This window comes from Bos javanicus, chromosome 13, assembly GCF_032452875.1.
Source record: "Bos javanicus breed banteng chromosome 13, ARS-OSU_banteng_1.0, whole genome shotgun sequence".
In the NCBI taxonomy this organism is placed as follows: domain Eukaryota; kingdom Metazoa; phylum Chordata; class Mammalia; order Artiodactyla; family Bovidae; genus Bos; species Bos javanicus.
Genome location: NC_083880.1, coordinates 62,536,519 through 62,553,901, shown reverse-complemented (window position 1 = coordinate 62,553,901; position 17,383 = coordinate 62,536,519). Strand labels below are relative to the sequence as shown.

General features: G+C 45.7%; 1 long non-coding RNA gene across 1 annotated transcript in view; it reads left to right on the top strand.

The window, feature by feature from the left end:
• The window catches only part of LOC133259602 (uncharacterized), a 55,207-nt gene that overhangs the window by 35,428 nt on the left and 2,396 nt on the right, over positions 1-17,383 (top strand). The window lies entirely within an intron of this gene.

Sequence of the window (17,383 nt, the reverse complement as noted above, 5' to 3'; positions counted from 1 at the left end):
GTCCTTAGAGATACAGTTAAGATACAATTCTCTGACAGAGTTCACTAGAAAATGAAGCCATACAAAGGGAAACGAGACACTGTATCCTTTCAGTGCCTGGATCCAGCTGTGCCTGATGTCCTCTGTGCCCTAGATTTTCCAGTGCAAATACATTTCTCCCTCCCTATCTTTTTTGTTTGAAGTCAGTGTGAATTGGGTTCTGCTATTCAAACCCATAGTAAGTCCTGGCTCGGCACACTTGTAGACTCACATCTGCTTCCTCCCTTCTGATGACTACTAGAGGGTGACATGACCACACTGGAAACATAACAGACTTCAAAGCCTCAGCAGATCTTAGAATTCATCAGTTTAACCTCTTTGCTGAAAAGTCTTGGGAGCTGTGGCCCAGAGAAGGAGAAAGACTCATCCAAGACTACATCCAAGGGTTCAAAGTGATTTGAACCCCACTTACTTTCCTCTTTCATTTCATCTCTTTTGGTTTTGATGACATTTTCTACTTTGGGCATTAACTTAGGGGAAAAAAGAAAAAGATTAACCAGAATCACCTAGTAAGTTTCTTTAAATTATAGATGCCTGGGCCCCTCCCTAGGTACTTAGGCTCAGGGGCTCCATGGTGGCTGACCAGAAATGGAAGTAACTGGACTAGATGGCTCGAAGGTACTTTCTACCTTGAGTTCTATGAGCTGTGACCCCCATGCCATTCTCTGGAACCTCAGCTCTGCCTAGACATGACCCTCACAACCCAATATGCTAATGCGGCTTCATCTTCTTTCCTCTTCTCAGCAACCATGTAGAGGGTGTTACTGCCCCATTTCCCAGCTGAGAAACGTGAGGTTTAGGAGGGCAGGATGACTTGTTCAAGGTCACACAGATGGGAAGGGGCAGAGCGGATAGTGACCCAGTTTTGTGCCTTCTCCCATTGAGGTCGGCTGTTCCAGCTCCCATCCTCTGGGGGCAGCAGCGAGTTGCATTCTTTGGCCCAGATGTCCAGCACCCAGAAAGGCCACGGGTGAATGGCTGACCCTGGGCTTGGCCCCACAGGTCTGCTTTCGCCATTGGTGCTCACGACAACCCCATGAGGAGACTTGGAGCCCCATTTTCCAGTTGAGGAAACTGAGGCTCAGGGAAGAGAGGTGACTCACACAGGTCTCACATGGACAGGGCCCAGCATTTGAGTCACCAGGGAAAGACCTTTCACCCAGATCACATTGAGGGCAACTGGTTTGGCAAGAGCATCTTTGGGCTTGAATACCTTGTTTATTCCTCGAACTCTGCTGTTTGATTTGGTTGTAACGCCTGGTGCATTGGGCCTGTGTCAACCTGGAACACCCGGTCCAGGAAGCACAGATGGGCGCCCACTTGACATCAGACTGGGAGCACCGGCAGAGATCTCTGGGTTATCCAGGGTTTGCTCCTCCGTTCTTCCACCTGCTTCTCAGTAGGAACCTGTAAGTCTGTCCTGGATATGACTATGGCCAGGGCCGAATAGGGGTAGGGCTGGAGGCTTGGGGAGCTAGTGTTCCTCACGCTGACTGTGATCCCGCCATCAGAGCACAGAGCAGGTGCCTAAGCTTGGAGTTCGGATGTTGAGGAACCCATCCAGCAGAACCTTGGGCCCGTCAGCAGACCACCCTCCCAGACTGTCTGTGTCCAGTTCTGCAAACACTGGGGTCCCTCTTCCCCTGGTTGTGGGCACAGAGCAGAGGGCTGTGCTAAAATCTTGTGAAGAGAGTTTTCCCAACTCAGGAACACAGGCCAAGGGCCTGAGTGTGATGTAGTGAATTCAACCCGGTTTTTGCCCCAGGTTTCACCTTTTAAAATGGGAAAACAACTCTGTGCTTGGATCCTGGCGGCAAAAGGAAATTAAGAGCATGCGGAGGGGGCGGTGCTCATGCCCCGCCTTCAGTGCTAGGCCAGCTGTGTTTGAATCCTCTCTCTTCAGTTGTTACAGGCTGTGCAGCCTGGACAAGGAGCTTCATCTCCCTGAGCCTCAGGTCCCCTGTGTGTGAAACGGGACTAAAGATGGGATTCTCCTCCATGTGTGTGGTGCGGAGGCGGTGGGATAATGTGCATGAAGGGTGGAGCATGACGTAGGTCCCTGATATGCAGTGACACCAGTGCTGAATGATGATGACAGTTGCTCCTGTTGTCTGGTCACTTCAGTCCCCTCCACCTCAAGTCTCCCATCTACACTTGGCCCTACCCCAGGGGGTTATAGGAAAGATGAAGTGAGAAGATAAAGGATCCAGTATGCTCAATGCTTAATCAGTGGCTAATGCACCTCTTATTTTCGAGTGCTGGATAAGATAAAATGGTCTCAGGTCACCAGTATACCAGTGTCCACAAATTCCAGCTCCCTTGGGTGATGGTGTATCACCTTCCTTGGCAGGTGCGCTTCCTCATAAGCCTCAGTTTCCCTTCTGGGGCTGAGTTAGCAATGACAGTACTGTGGTCCCAAATACAATCTGATTGAGTATGGGAGCTCGATGAAGCTTTCTGGTAAGAATTCCTCGCAGGCAGCTCCTGGACTTGGAGGGAAGGATTGATTAGTGATGCCTGCCACAGGTCAGGAGGGGAGCATGGAGGCAGTGTGTCTTTGCCACTGCTCAGTTCAGTTCAGTTCAGTTCAGTCGTTCAGTCGTGTCCGACTCTTTGCGACTCCATGAATCGCCACTGTTGGCCCAGGTCATATCCAAGAGGCCCTTTATCCAGCGATGGGCACACCAACACCACATGTTCATGGAGGGTGGGACTCTGAGACCTGCCTGAACTGGCAGAGGAGAAGGAGACCCCTATCTGGGTTCCAGTCTTGGCTCTGTTGGTAAGCTGCTTTGTGACTCTGAGTGTGATGTTTGTTTTCTCTCAGCGTCTCTGTTTCCTCTAACTGCAAAATGAACAGAGGTTTTCTGCTAGACGACTGACCCCTCAGGGCTTTGAGAGGTGTTCAGGGACACCTGGTGGCTACTCGCTACATTCCCACCAGCTGGGGCACCCCACGCTCTTGCCCTGAGCATGAATCCCACCAGCCCCTGGGCACAGTGATTACAACCCATTCTCTCAAGCCATGAGTCAAGACCACCATCTTCATGCCCAGGGCCTGACATAGAGTAGACAGTCAAATATTTATTATAGCATGCAGAAGCGTTTTTCTTTAATGCTGATTAATTAAAATGTATACATTTAGAAACCATGCATTTCCTTATAATAAGACAGAAGCTTTGGCTAGAGTCAGCCTTGGGTGTGCATCCCAGATTTCTCCCTTGTTGGCTGTGTGACAGCAGGCAAGTGACCTAACACCTCAGCATTTTTTTAACTACGAAATTAGAACTAGAGCGTCCTCTAACTTAGAAGAGCTGCTGGGGGGACTAAATAAGGAAATGTCAGAAGAGAGCCCACGGCAGTCCTGGCTGGAGAAGGTGCTCCATGAGTAACAGTGATCTTCATCACTGCTGGTATTGCGATACATAGTAGTGAGGTGACCTAAGCAGCATTAGGAGCCCAGGAAAACGGGGAGGGTGACATGGGGCAGTGTGTGCAGTTCTTAAAAGTGTGATAGGCCTGGGCTCAAGTCATGGCATTGCCGCTTACTAGCCTTGTGAGCTTTCCCTCTCAGAGACTCAGCTTACTCACCTGTACTTTACAGGGCACAGTGGGTTCACCCACATCACTGAACCGGTCTGAAGCGTACACAGTTAGCACGTGTAAGCCTGGACGTGCATCCCTAAAGATGTGCTTTCTTCCTCTTCCACTGGAGTGGGGGCCTCACGAGGCAGGGATCTTATCTGTTTTGTGCCCTGACATGTCCCCTGTGTCATAACGATGTGATCGTCGCTGATGAACGTGTCTCCTGACATGTTGCATTTGCTGTTATTATAGCACATAGACCAGGGACCCTGCCCATGGGTGACTTCCCTGAGGGAAAGCACATTGCTCTGTTTTCAAGTACTTTCCATGTCTGCCTTTCCACAGACACTGGGACTTCTATTGCATTGAGACCCACCCCTACCTTCTCTCTGGGCCATCCCTGTTCAGATGACCACAGGTATTTGCAGTGGCCAAAGGTGTGGGCCTGACTGGCCCGAGGTTTCTCCCCTACACATGTTACTTCAACTAGTGGGGATGTAGCCAGTAGTCCGCAGATATTCCTGACCACCTCTCAGAGCCCTGAGGGTTCAGCTGTGTAGGAGGAAATCTCTGTTCATTTTCTCATTAGAGCAAATGGAGACTCTGGAGAAAATAAACATCTTACTCAGAGTCACAAAGCAGGTTATAAACTGAGCCAAGACTGGAACCCAGATCAGGGTCCCTCCTCCATCCCACAGCACTAGGCAGGTCCCAGAGTCCCACCCTCTATGAACGTGTGGTGTCCACATGCCCATCACTGGTCGGAGGGGCCATTAGGGATGACCGGTCGTGCCCTGGCAAGCATGTAGTCATTCCACTCTTCCCTCTGAACTTGTGGCAGACATCACTAATCAATCCTGCCCTCCAAGCCCAGGAATGCCTGGGAGAGCTTCTCTGCAGAAAGCTCCATCCAGTGTCTACAATCGATGAGGTGTACTTGACACCATAGTTCTTAGAGTCTCTAACATGGTCCTGGATGGGAAGATGAGGCTTAGTGAAGCCTACACTTTCCAACAAAGGGAGTCAGAATTTCTAGACACAAGTCTATACACCAGTCAGCAAGGGAGTCAGAATTTGTAGATGCAAGTCTACTGGAAGTCTGAGCCCATCTAGCTCATGTCGTCTTTATAGCACACAAATATAAGAAATGTAGTTGCCTTTGATTAAGCGTAAAGCATATTGGATGCCTGATCTTCTCACCTCATCCTCTCCATAACCCTGTGCAGTGGGGTCATTGCAGATAGGGGATCTGAGGTGGGAGGGAGTGAAGTGACCAGACACCAGCGATAATTACAGTCATCATCACTGTTGTAACCATGTATCAGGGCCTACACACATGATCCCTCCACATCCTCAAGCACACCTGGGAGGACAGTCCCATAGTTAGCTCCATTTCACACTAGGGGACCTGAGGCTAAGGGAGATGAAGTCCCTAGTCCAGGTACCACAGCCGGCGACAGGCAAAGAGAAGATTCAAACCCAGTCTGCCTGACCCCAAAGCTGGGTCTGACAACCACGCCCTCGGTATGCATTTTATTTACATTTTGCCACCAGGATCCAGGCACAAGGTTTTACTCATTTACTTACTCACATTTTACAATGGGGCAGCTGAAGCCTGGGCCAACACTGTGTCTGAATTCACTCAGACAGTTCAACTCAGAGAGTTGAACTCAGTCAACTCAGAGAGTTCACACTCTCTCTGGAACCCCTGGGCCATGGTTCTGAGGTGAGAAAAAGTCTCTTCACAAGATTTTGGCACAACCCTCAGCTCTGTGCCCACAACCAGGGAAAGAAGGACCTCTGGTATTTGCAGAACTGGGTACAGACACTGAAGAGGGTGGTCTGCTGACAGGTTCAAAGCTCTGCTGGATGGGGTCCTCCATGTCCCAGGCCCAGGCTTGGGCACCTGGCCTGCCACCATCTCCCTGCTCTGTGCTCTGATGGCGGGACCACAATCAGAGTGAGGAAGGCTAGACTCTCAAGCCTCCAGCCCAGCTCCTACTTTGTCCTGGTGGCGTTCATCCAGACCCTGTGAGATGCAGCTGGGGGACCGGAGGTGATGGGCCCTGGATGACCTGGAACTTTCCACCTGTGCTCCCAGCCTGTGCCAAGTGGGCACCCCTCTGGGCTTCCTGGATTGGATGTTCCGGTTGACAGGGGCCCAATGCATCAGGCGTAACAACCAACTCAAACAGAAGTGGTCAAGGAATAAACAAGATATTCAAGTCCATGGACGATCCTGCCCCACCAGCTGGCCTCAATGTGATCTGGGTGAAAGGTCCTTCCCCTTGAGCCCCAATTCTGGATTCCTGTCCTTGTAAGACCTGAGCGAGTCACCTCCCTTCCCTGAAACTCAGTTTCCTCAATTGGAAAATGAGGTCTTCCAAACCTTATAAGGTTGTGGTGAGCATCAGTGGCAAAAACGGATGAGCAGCGTCAAGCCTAGAGCCATGCATTCACCTGCACCTCCTGAGTGCTGGACACTGGGGCCAACAACGGGGACTTCTGCTGCCCCCAGAGATGGAAGAGCTGACCCCGATGGGAGAGGGTGCAGAAGTGGGTGCACTCTCCAGCTCCACCCCTTCCCATCATGTGGCCGTCAGCAAGTCATCCTGCCCTTCTGAGCCCCACGTTCCTCAGCTGGGAAATGCGGCAGTAGCACCCTCCTCGTGGTTGCGGAGAAGATGAAGCAGGATAAGCATGTAGGTTGTGAGGGGCATGTCTAGGCAGAGGTGGGGCTTAGAGGAAGGAGTGGCATCTCAAGCTCTTAGAACTTAAGGTAGAAAGTACCTTTGGTCCATCCAGTCCAGTTGTTGCCATTTCTGGCCAGACACCCCAGGGCAGCCTGTCTGGGAGCTGGTAACCCCAAGTATCTAAGAAGTGGCTCAGGCATCTATCATTTAAACAGACTTATTAGATAACTTTGTTGATCTCTTTTCTTTTTTTAAAAGCAAAGCTTAACATATGTGAACAGAAGAAGATAAGTGGGGTTAAAGTCACGTGTACTAGTCACGTGTACTTTGAACCCTTCTCTGGGCCATAGCCTCCCTAGACCTTCCAGCAAAGAGGTTAAAATGATGACCTCTAAGCTTTCCTATGGCTTTCATGTCTGTTATGTTTCCAGTGTGGTCGTGTGACCCTTGAGTAAGTTTCAGAATGGAGAAGAAAGATGTGAGTCTATAAATGTGCTAAGTCAGGATCTACTTACTTGGCTCCCGAATGGCAGGATCCAACCCAAACTGACTTCAACAAAAATAAAAAATAGGAAGGGAGAAATGTATTTTAACTGGAAAGTTTAGGGCATGGAGGACTTCAGGCACACTTGGATCAAGGCACTGAAGGAATACATTCTCTCATGCCCTTGGTATAGGTTCTTTTCTAGTGAATTTTGCCAAGTAATTGTGTCTAAATTCTATCTTTGAGGACAAAAGCAGACCCAGGCAATATGTGAAGACCTAAAGCTCCGTTCATGTGTCATGGGATCTAGCTAAGGGCTTTTCAATTTCTTTTACATTTTCAAACAATAAACAAAAAGCTTTACCAGCAGTAGAGCAACTTCCCCCACTGTGCTGGCACAGGAAAGCTAATTGCTGAGTGCAGCCTGTAGCCTGTTCAACTACAGAACTTAACCAGAGCACGTGGGAAGCTGTGTAGCCCATTCAACAGTCTTAAGTACTGTAGCCCTTGAAGACAGCACAGCCAGTGACTTCGCTTGTTTGCAAAGCAAAACTCATTGCTTCATGGCATGGAATTCAGGATACTCAAGCTTTCAAAGAATAAATCTAGAGGTTGTGGGTCCAGTCCTGCAACATATTGTACTGCATATAACATCACGTCCCTGAATATCTAGTAAGTCTGGCCAGAGAATCCAGGCAACTGCAGAGCTCATTCTACAGCCTCACCTAATTAGGGACTCAAGCCAACGTTTGGATCCAAATGTCTTCAGGCAGAGGCACACCCCTATCCTCATTCTCAGAGCTCAAACCATTGCCTCACCGGGCTCCTCTATCCACGGGGATTCTCCAGGCCAGAATACTAGAGTGGGTTGCCATGCCCTTCTCCAGGGGATCTTCCTGACCCAGGAATCAAACTGGGTCTCCTGCATGGCAGGAAGATTCTTTACCAACTGAGTTACCCGGGAAGTCCCCATTTGGCCTATAATGTTGTTCAAATCCTCTGTTTCCTTATAGATTCTCTATCTGAATGATCTATCCCGTTTTGAGAGTGGGATAGTAAAGTCCCTAGCTGCCACCGCATTGCTGTTTATTTCTCCTTGTAGCTCTATTTACTTTTGCTTCATATAGTTAGGTGTTCTAATGTTAAGCACACTAACATTTGCTATTGCTAAATCTTCCTGGTGTATTGACCCCTTGATCACTTTATAATGAGTCTCTTTGTTTCTTTTTATCATTTTTAATTTAAAGTCTATGTTGTCTGTTTTAAGTATGGCTAACCCTGCTGTTGATTTATTTGTTAACATTTTCTTGAAATGTCTTTTCCTATCCCTTTACACTCAAACTCTGTGGGTACTTAGTGTTAAAGTGAATCTCTGGTGGGCAGTATATTTTTGGACCTTGCCTTTTATTTATTAAGCCATGCTATGTATTTTAATATGATAATTTAATCCGTTCCCATTTAACTTAATTTTTGATTGGTAAGGACTTACCATTGCCGTTTTGTTAATTGTGCTTTTTTGTGGATCCATTGTTTCTTATTTCTTGTCCTGCTGTCTCTTTTTGTGTGTGTTTTAGTATCCTTTTGTTTCAGTATGATTTAAATTCTTTATGTGTTTTTTTATGTAACAACTGCAGGGCTTTCTCCTGTGATTGTTATTGTTCAATGGCTCAGTTGTGTCTGACTCTTTGCGACCCCAGGGACTGCAGACTGCCAGGTGATGATGAAGGACAGGGAAGCCTGGTGTGCTGCAGAATTCTATAAGTGGTGAAGCACAAGCTGTCCTTCAGAACCAAAGAAGGGATAAAACTATTCTGAACAAGTAGAAGCTGAGAGAGTTCATTCTTTGTCTGGCAGTTCATAGATCTCCATTTCTTGAGGATCAGTTATTAGAGCTTCTGTAGTTTCCTTTGGTGGTATCATAGTTCACTTCTGTTGTGTGATCCTTGATTCCTTATACTGGAATCGCACATTTGAGTAATCAGGCTCCTCTTCCAGATTTACAGGTTTCCTTTGGCAGAGACAGTTTTTCACCAGTCAGCTCAACTTCGTATTCTGGGTGTGTCTCTGGTGATGTGCTTGGCCAGATGGAACCTGCTATTTTGGTCTATTTGGAGGTGAGGCAATGGTTTGAGCTCTGAGAATGAGGATAGGGGTGTGTCTCTGCCTGAAGACATTTGGATCCAAATGCTGGCTTGAGTTCCTACTTAGGTGAGGCTGTAGAATGAGCTCTGCAGTTGCCTGGATTCTCTGGCCAGACTTACTAGATATTCAGGGACGTGATGTTATATGCAGTACAATATGTTGCAGGACTGGACCCACAACCTCTAGATTTATTCTTTGAAAGCTTGAGTATCCTGAATCCCATGCCATGAAGCAATGAGTTTTGCTTTGCAAACAAGCGAAGTCACTGGCTGTGCTGTCTTCAAGGGCTACAGTACTTAAGACTGTTGAATGGGCTACACAGCTTCCCATGTGCTCTGGTTAAGTTCTGTAGTTGAACAGGTTACAGGCTGCACTCAGCAATTAGCTTTCCTGTGCCAGCACAGTGGGGGAAGTTGCTCTACTGCTGGTAAAGCTTTTTGTTTATTGTTTTAATTGAAACTGACTCACACCCCAAGTTTCCTGGGTGGGTAGTCCTTAGCTTTGCTTTGAGAACTTTGGGCTCTGCCTGCTTTTGTCTTGTTTTGTGCTTGGTAAACATAGTTTCCAATAGTTGCCACCAGCCCTTCTGGTTAGATGAAACCACAAGACATTCTTCTTGGGGGAGGAAGCTGGGACTCCCCTCCCTGACTGTTCATGGACAAACTGAGCTCTAGGGCCAGTAAACTCCTTGTTTGAGGATGTGGGTCAGACAGACTTGCTTCCCACCAAGTTCTCTGCTCAGCGTGCACCCCCAGTTCAGTTCTGCAACTGGGCGAAGGCACTGGTTGTGATTACTACTTGATCGCTGCAGGTATGAACTTGGTCTGCCAACACATCCATGTGTTGCTTGTTGCAAGCCCCTCCTTCTCTTTCATTGTCAGTATCCCAGTGGTGAGCCCTCACAGGTTCCCTGGCAGTCCCTATGCTGTGAGATCATAATCGGGGCATCCCACAAATTGATCACAATGCCGAAGGTGCTCTGATTGCCTCCCAGGGTTCTCTTCTCTCTCTGGAGGCTCAGAGGAAGTCTCTCCTCATGGTGCTGTACTGGCCTAGAGGAGTGACATGTGGAGCTTCTTTCTTACCCTTCTAAGGTGGTCTGTTCTGGTTCTCTGTGTTGAGGGGGATGCTTCAGTTTCACCCTTGTATTCTAGGATCCTCTCTGTGGTGTTTTGTTCTAATAATCATTAGCTGTTCTTACCAGGGGAGCAAAGTCAGGAAGGATCTTAGTCTCCATCTTGGTCACAGCACTCCCTTAATTTTCTTACCATCTCTGCCCCACTAGCTTGTGAGGTCCTTGAGGGCTGGCACCTCCCTCTTCTAAGAAACCCCATTACCAAGCAGAGGACCAGATGCAATACAGGCACTAACTGGTGTGGAATGGATGAACGCACTTCTTTTTGACTGTACACAATGAGACTGTATTCTCAGGATAGCTGAATGGGTGGTGAACTGCAAAACGCTAGCAAGGAGATTCCTTGTACCCTGGAGGTGAAGGAAGAGGCGGGATGCCCAAGGAGGAGGGAAGAGGGGGTGCGAGGCTTGATTGCTTCTCTTTCTGGGATTATATGGACAAACCAGCCTGGAACTCAGATAGCCACAGAGTGTACTAACGGCCCCACACAATGCCAGCACCATCTGTGTGCCCCTTGTACACAGGCCCTGCAGGGTTTGAAGAGTTGAATCACTCAGCATGGTGCCAGGCCAGGCTGGGTTCTTCTTACCCAATGTTACAGCAGAATAGAGGAGCCTGAGACTCACAGTAATATCCAGAGTGGCTGTGTAGGGGCTGTGAGTGAGGCCTTGGCAGGCTGAGGGCTTTTCTGCTCAGCTGTGGGCCACTCTGAGCCAGTTGCTTCTCTGCTCTGGATTCTAATGCCTTGCTCAGTGCACGTGGGGTGCATCAACACCCTTGCCTGCCCGAACACTCTCCAAAACTGGAAGAGTCTGGGTTAGAGGGACATGCAAAGGGCAGGGAGCTTGGTACCCTTGGCAAGAACCAGTTAGGTGTGTCAAGGTCACCCATAGATTAGTGAACTACAAAAAAACATGGACAAGTTAAATAAAATTAGGAAAACAAGACATGAATAAAATTAGAAGTTCAACCAAGAAATAGCATTCGTAAAAAAAAGCAAACAGATCCCACATTGAAACTACAATGCCTGAACTGAAGAACTCAATGGAAAGTTTCAAAAGTTTTAATCGACTTGACCATACAGAAGATAGAACTATCTACCTGGATGATAGGACATTAGAAACTACCCAGTCAGAAAAGCAAAAACAAAAAGAGTAAAGAAAGCCTATGGGAATTTTATGGGACAGGATGAAAAGAAATAATATTCATTATGGGAATTCCAGAAAGAGAAAACAACAAAAAGTATAATTAAAGCAACGATGGCTAAAATCATCCCAAACCTGGGAAGAAATGTACATCCAGATCCATGAGGTCCAAAAAACCCCAAATAGATTGAATCTGAATAGGTCTGCACCAAGACACATCATTATTATCTTCTCAAGAGTCAAAGAAAAAGAAAGAATTGTAAGAGCAGTAAAAGGAAAAAGAGAAGTTGCATACAAGGGGACCCTGTAAGATTATTGGTTGAGTTCTCAACATAAACTGTTCTGACCAGCAGACAATGGAATGAGATATTCAAAATACTGAAAGAATATAACTATCAACCAAGAATTCTACAGCTGGTGAAGCACAAGCAGTCCTTCAGAAACAAAGAAGGGATAAAGATTTTATGAACAAGTAAAATCAGAGAGAGTTCATTACCATCAGACCTGACTTATAAGAAATGCTAAAGGAAGTTCTTTGAGTAGAATAAAAGTAGGCTAATTAATAGCATAAGAACATTAAAAGTAGCATAAATTTCACTGGTAGTGGTAAGTATATAGTCATAGTTAGATTCCAATATGGCAATATTGGTGCATAACTCACACAAGTTTAATTAAAAGTTAAGAAAAGAAAGAAGAAAGATAGTCATAACTATAATAATCTATTACTAGTTTTATGATATGAAAACATGTACATTGTAAAAATAACCTAAAATGTGAGGAAAAGATGAAGTAAAAGCATAAAATTTATTGATTCTACTGAAGTTGAGTTGTGATCAGTTTAAAATAGGATATTTCAAGCATAAAATGTTTTATGTTATCCTCACAGTAGCTGGAAGAGTTATTACATAAAAATAACAAGAGTTATTACATAAAAACCCTGTAGTTATTACATAAAAGAACACGGAAAGAATTCAAAGCATATGTAAGAGTTATTGCATAAAAACCCTGTAGTTATTACATAAAAGAACACGGGAAGAATTCAAAGCATACTGAAACCAAAAGACACTAAAATACACACAGAAAAGATAGCAGGATAAGAAATAAGGAGCATTAAATCTAGAGAGGAGCAGAAAACCATTCACACAATGGGGATAGTAAGTTCTTTCCAATCAATAGTTACTTTCAATGTAAATGGATCAAATTCTCCAATCAAAATACTTAGAATGGCTAAATAAATTTAAAAAACAAGATTCAAAAATGCATTTCCAAGGGAGTGGATCCAGATGGTGGAGGATTAGGACAAATTCTCACCTTTTCCCACAAATTCATCACAATACATCTACATGTGGAACACTTCTTGCAGAAAACTACTGATCTCTGGAGGAAGACCTCAGAGTGAAAGAAGAAGAAAATCTCTATATATCTGGGTGGTGGTGGTGGTTTAGTTGCTAAGTCGTGTCCTACTCTCGCGACCCCATGGACTGTAGCCTGCCAGGTTCCTCTGTCCATGCGATTCTCCAGGTAAGAATACTGGAGTGGGTTGCCATTTCCTTGTCCAGGGGATCTTCCCAACTCAGGAATCAAACCCGGGTCTCCTACACTGCAGCAGATTCTTCACCAACTGAGCTGTGAGAGAAACCCATTATCTGGGTAGGACAAAGCAAAAAAGAAAAAGAAAGAGAGAGAAAGGAGTGGGAATGGAACCTGTGCCCCCGGAGGGAGCTGTGAAAGAGGAGAGGTTTCCACACACTGGGAAGTCCCACCATTGGCAGGGAGATCAGCCAGGACAGAGCGGGAGCTTTGAAGCCTCAGAGGAGAACATGGCCACTGGTTTCTGGAAGGTCAGTTGGAAAGAGACCTGCACAGGTGGTTGTCATTGCTGCCAGACTCCCCAGCCTGAGATGCTCCTCTGTCAGCATGGGCGAGGGCTAGCTGCTGAGGTTTGGGCTTCAGAAGTCAGCTTGGAGAATGGACATAGATTTGGCGCCTAGAGACAGCCTGAGGGGACAAGGGTGTGGTTCTCCACAACCAAGGGAGTATGGGAAGAAGGGAAGAAGCCTGGGCCCCAATGAGGCGAGGCCCCATTGTTGGGAGGCCTTGAGGAGGGCGGTGGGATTGCCTCAGGACCTTCTTTCTCCATGAGTGTGCCCCTCAGGTGGCAGGGCACCAGCCACGTGAACTCCAGGGGTGGGTGCAAGCCACTGCTTCCATCTCAGTCTCCACAGGTGGGTGCGGACTGCTGATGCCATGAGGATCCCATGATTGGGCACCAGCTGCGGCCCCCACCTCCCCAGGCACTCACCCTGTCAAGGGAATAACGGCCAACATATGCTGAGGAAAGAGACAGCAAGCATCCAACCTCCAAACGTCCCTTAGGCCAAGGAAAATTAGGCTCACACAAGCTACACGGGGACACTCCCATATATAAACAGTATGGGAGTGTATATAGACATATTCAAAGTCTTGCAACCTAGAATACTCTACCCAATAAGATTAGCATTTAGAAAAAGAGAGAAATAAATAGTTTCTCAGGGAAGCGAAAACTAAAAGAACACAACAATACTAAACCTATCTGAAAAGAAATATTGAAAGATCTTCTCAAAGTAGAAAAGAAGCAAGAAGGTACAGGAGGTAGGAAATCAAAATCGGAAGTTAAATCACTTTAAAAAGCCAGTATACAGACCAAAAATAAAAATGAAACTATTTGTGAAAGCGAAGATAAACTAAGCTCAAAGTTAACAGAAGAAAGAACCTAATAAAGATCAGAACTGGAGTAAATGAAACAGTGAAGAGAAAAATTATAGAAAATATTAACCAAACTGGTAATTGGTTCTTTGAAAAGTTAAATGAAGTTGATAAACTCTTGCTAGACTAACCAGGAAAAAAGAGAAATGACACAAATGAACAGAATTACAGGACAGGAAGGGAAGGGGATGACAGAGGATGAGATGGTTGGATGGCATCATCGACTCTATGGACATGAGTTTGAGCAAGCTCTGGGAGCTGGTGATGGACAGAGAAGCCTGAAGTGCTGGGGTCCATGGGGTCACAAAGAGTTGGACATGACTGAGCGACTGAACTGAACTGAAGGACCTACTGTATAATACAGGGAGCTATACTCAATACTCTGTATGACCTATATGGGAGAAGAATCTAAAAAAGAGTGGGTGTATGTATAAGTGTAACTGATTCACTTTGCTGTACAGCAAAACTAGCACTGTAAATCAATTATACTCCAATACATTTAAAAAAAATTTTAAGCGAAAAAGGAGACATTACAAGAGATTCTATAGAGATTCAAAGAATCCTAAGAGGCTACTATGAACAGCCATAATCTTAACAAACCGGACAACCTGAAAGAAATAGAAAAGTTCTTAGAAACATACAATTTTCCATGACTGAATCAGGGAAGAATAGAAAATGTGAGTACACTGATTACTAGTAAGGAGATTGAATCAGCAATGAAAACTCTCCCAACTAAGAGCCCAGAGCCATATGATTCAGCAATTTTATCAATACTTCTGGAAATACTTCCAAAATAAATGAAATCACGGACTCAGAAAGATCTCTGCACCCCTATGTTTATAGCAGTATACTTGGAAACACTTAAATATACATTGATGGATGAATGGATAAAGAAATTATGGTATATATAATCTATCTATCTATATATATGTATATATATATACACACATATATACACACACAGAGAGAGAATATTATTTAGTCATTAAAAATGATGAAATCTTACTTTTTGTGACTACATGGCTGGCTCTTAAAGGCATTATCCTAAATAAAGTAAGTTAGAAAAAGACCTATACTGTGTGATCTCATTTATAATTAGAAACTAAAAACAAAAACAAATTCATAGAAAAAGAAATAAGATGTGATAACCAGAGGTGGAGAGTAGGAGAAGAGGGAATTGGAAGAAGATGGTCAAAAGTACAAACTTACAATTCTGAACATATGAATACTGGGGATGTAATGTACAACATGACAGCTAGAGCTAACAGTGATGCATGATATACAGAAATGTGGCCGACAGCAAATCCTAGGAGTTCTCATCACAATGAAAAAATGTTTTTCTTTTTTTCTGAATTTTTTATTGTACCTATAAGAGAAGATAAATGTTAGCTGAACCTATTGTCATAATCATTTCATAATACAGAGAAATCAAACCAATGCCTTCAATTTATATAGTGATGAATGTCAATTATTTCTCACTAAAAATGGGGAAAAAAAGATTGTTAAGATGTGTAAACCATTATTATGAGAGCTGACACTTCCTGCACCCTCTGTCTGTATGAGACAATGATGACAAGGTAGCTTGGGTAGACCTACCAGCTGGAAAACATGGTCTCTTAGTTGGGGAAACATTGAGGAGTGGCCCCCACCTACCAGGAGACAGCTCCTGAGCAGAGTTGTAGGGCTGAGGATTGAAACAGATGGAGGGAGAGAAGGAGTGATGTTCCAGCTGGTGGAACAACCTGGACAAAGGCTCAGCACTGACCCAAGTGGGCTACTGCTCAAGAGAAGTTCTGAATTGTGAGACCTCCTTGTGCACTTTTGTGGGAGTTAGTTCAGTTCAGTTGCTCAGTCATGTCTGATTCTGTGACCCCATGAACCGCAGCACGCCAGGCTTTCCTGTCCATCACCAACTGCCGGAGTCTACCCAAACCCATGTCCATTGAGTTGGTGATGCCATCCAACCATCTCATCCTCTGTCATCCTCTTCTCCTCCTTCCCTCAATCTTTCCCAGCATCAGGGTCTTTGCAAATGATTCAGCTCTTCGCATCAGGTGGCCAAAGTATTGGAGTTTTGCTTCAACATCAGACCTTCCAATGAATACCCAGGACTGATCTCCTTTAGGATGGACTGGTTGGATCTCCTTGCAGTCCAAGGGACTCTCAAGAATCATCTCCAACACCACACTTCAAAAGCATCAATTCTTCAGTACTCAGCTCTCTTTATAGTCCAACTCTCACATCCAGTATGACCACTGGAAAAACGATAGCCTTGACTAGACGGACCTTTGTGACAAAGTAATGTCTCTGCTTTTTAATATGCTTTCTAGGTTGGTCATAACTTTCCTTCCAAGGAGTAAGCGTCTTTTAATTTCATGGCTGCAATCACCATCCGCAGTGATTTTGGAGCCCCCCAAAATAAAGTCTGACACTGTTCCCACTGTTTCCCCATCTATTTGCCATGAAGTGATGGGACCGGATGCCATGATCTTAGTTGGTGGGAGTTAGGATTGTCGCAAAATATAGACTGAGAGGAAAACTCTCATCCCTTTGCTATGGCCAGCAGGAGGAAAACCAGCTCTGGAGAAGGCTGACTTCAAATGGAATCCAGCTTTGCCTCTGACCAGCTGTGTGGCCCTGGAGAAGTCACTTCACCTCTCTGAGACTCAGTTGCCACATCTACTCCAAGAACAATTCACTGCATCACTCAGTAGAAATCAGAATCGAGTGAGATAGAGTGTGTAAAGATTGAATATGGGATTTCTCAACACTGTTTGACAGTAATTCCAGTGTGTTGAGGCTGACATTCATCTTGTGCTCACCAGGTCTCAGACTCTGCTTAAGCATTTTCCACACATTGATTCATTCAATCATCACAACAGTGCAACAGGGAGGTTTTCCTGTTAAGTCCATTGGGGAGGTGAGAGAAGTGTGGTTCTAGTAAGTTGCCTGAGATCACACATCGGGACCTGCAGTGGCTGGGGAGAGGTGGCTGAGTACTGGAAGATGGGACATCACTGCTCTGAGCAAGTGATCCCATAGCCACGGCTTTAAATACTAGTCCTGCCACTTGCTACCCTGTAACCTCGGTATGTCACTTGTCCTCTATGAGCCTCAGTTTCCTCATCTGTACAATGGGGACAAGAGCAGAAGTGTGCTGTGAGGAGGTCATGTGGTCAGGTGTGCTGGGGAAGGCAGCCCTCCATCATGGTGGTGCTGTAGGGAAGCAGAGTGAGGCTGTCTCTATGACACCTCAGGTCACTTTCTAGCCCATCCTGGGCCTTAGTTTTCCTGCTTGTAAGACAAGGAGGTGAGGCTGGATAATCCCCAAACTCCCTTCCAACTTCGGATCCAGGTCTCTGCTTACCTGGTTGCACATATCCCACATCCCCCAAAATCCCAATGGAAGAATGCA